This window comes from Oncorhynchus nerka, linkage group LG14 (genome assembly GCF_034236695.1).
Source record: "Oncorhynchus nerka isolate Pitt River linkage group LG14, Oner_Uvic_2.0, whole genome shotgun sequence".
In the NCBI taxonomy this organism is placed as follows: domain Eukaryota; kingdom Metazoa; phylum Chordata; class Actinopteri; order Salmoniformes; family Salmonidae; genus Oncorhynchus; species Oncorhynchus nerka.
The window spans coordinates 6,651,391-6,653,806 of record NC_088409.1 but is presented as its reverse complement, the minus strand read 5'-3'; positions in this window follow the sequence as shown (position 1 = coordinate 6,653,806).

The window sequence follows — 2,416 nt, the reverse complement described above, 5'->3', positions numbered from 1 at the left end:
CTAACCTTAACCCTTTAAACTAACTCCTAACCTTAACCTTTTAAACTAACTCCTAACCTTAACCTTTTAAACTAACTCCTAACCTTAACCCTTTAAACTAACTCCTAAACCTTAACCCTCTAACCTTAACCCTTTAAACTAACTTTAACCTTAACCCTTTAAACTAACTCCTAACCTCAACCCCTTTAAACTAACTCCTAACCTTAACCCTTTAAATAACTCCTAACCTTAACCCTTTAAACTAACTCCTAACCTTAACCCTTTAAACAAACTCCTAACCTTAACCCTTTAAACTAACTCCTAACCTTAACTCTTTAAACTAACTCCTAACCTTAACCATTAATAAAACTAACTCCTAACCTTAACCCTTTAAACTAACTCCTTAACCCTTTAAACTAACTCCTAACCTTAACCCTTTAAACTAACTCCTAACCTTAACCCTTTAAACTAACTCCTAACCTTAACCCTTTAAACTAACTCCTAACCTTAACCCTTTAAACTAACTCCTAACCTTAACCTTTAAACTAACTCCTAACCTTAACCCTTTAAACTAACTCCTAACCTTAACCCTCTAACCTTAATTTTTAAACTAACTCCTAACCTTAACCCTTTAAACTAACTCCTAACCTTAACCCTTTAAACTAACTCCTAACCTTAACCTTTTAAACGAACTCCTAACCTTAACCCTTTAAACTAACTCCTAACCTCAACCCTTTAAACTAACCCCTAATTAACCCTTTAAACTAACTCCTAACCTAATTTTTAAACTAACTCCTAACCTTAACTTTTAAACTAACTCCTAACCTTAACCTTTTTAAACTAACTCCTAACCTTAACCCTTTAAACTAACTCCTAACCTTAACCCTTTAAACTAACTCCTAACCTTAACCTTTAAACTAACTTCTAACCTTAACCCTTTAAACTAACTCCTAACCTTAACCCTTTAAACTAACTCCAACCTCAACCCTTTAAACTAACTCCTAACCTTAACCCTTTAAACTAACTCCTAACCTTAACCCTTTAAACTAACTCCTAACCTTAACCCTTTAAACTAACTCCTAACCTTAACCCTTTAAACTAACTCCTAACCTTAACTCTTTAAACTAACTCCTAACCTTAACCCTTTAATAAACTAACTCCTAACCTTAACCCCTTTAAACTAACTCCTAACCTTAACCTTTTAAATTAACTCCCAACTTAACCCTCTAACTTAATTTTTAAACTAAACTAACCTTAATTTTTAAACTAACTTTTAACCTTAACCCTTTAAACTAACTCCTAACCTTAACCTTTTAAACTAACTCCCTAACCTTAATTTTTTAAACTAACTCCTAACCTTAACCCTTTAAACTAACTCCTAACCTCAACCCTTTAAACTAACTCCTAACCTTAACCCTTTAAACTAACTCCTAACCTTAACCTTTAAACTAACTCCTAACTTTAACCCTATAACCTTAACCCTTTAAACTAACTCCTAACCTTAACCCTTTAAACTAACTCCTAACCTTAACCCTTTAAACTAACTCCTAACCTTAACCTTTTAAACTAACTCCTAACCTTTAACCCTTTAAACTAACTCCTAACCTCAACCCCTTTAAACTAACCCCTAACCTTAACCCTTTAAACTAACTCCTAACCTTTAACCCTTTAAACTAACTCCTAACCTTAACCTTTTAAACTAACTCCAATTAACCTTAACCTTTTTAAACTAACTCCTAACCTTAACCCTTTAAACTAACTCCTAACCTTAACCCTTTAAACTAACTCCTAACCTTAATTTTTAAACTAACTTCTAACCTTAACCCTTTAAACTAACTCCTAACCTTAATTTTTAAACTAACTCCTAACCTCAACTTTTTAAACTAACTCCTAACCTTAACCCTTTAAACTAACTCCTAACCTTAACCCTTTAAACTAACTCCTAACCTTAACCCTTTAAACTAACTCTAACCTTAACCCTTTAAACTAACTCCTAACCTTAACTCTTTAAACTAACTCCTAACCTTAACCCTTTAATAAACTAACTCCTAACCTTAACCCTTTAAACTAACTCCTAACCTTAACCCTATAAACTAACTCCTAACCTTAACCCTTTAAACTAACTCCTAACCTTAACCTTTTAAACTAACTCCTAAACTTATCCCTTTAATAAACTAACTCCTAACCTTAACCCTTTAAACTAACTCCTAACCTTAACCTTTTAAACTAACTCCTAACCTTATCCCTTTAATAAACTAACTCCTAACCTTAACCCTTTAAACTAACTCCTAACCTTAACCCTTTAGACTAACTCCTAACCTTAACCCTTTAAACTAACCCCTAACCTTATCCCTTTAAACTAACTCGTAACCTTAACCCTATAAACTAACTCCTAACCTTAACCCTTTAAACTAACTCCTAACCTTAACCTTTTAAA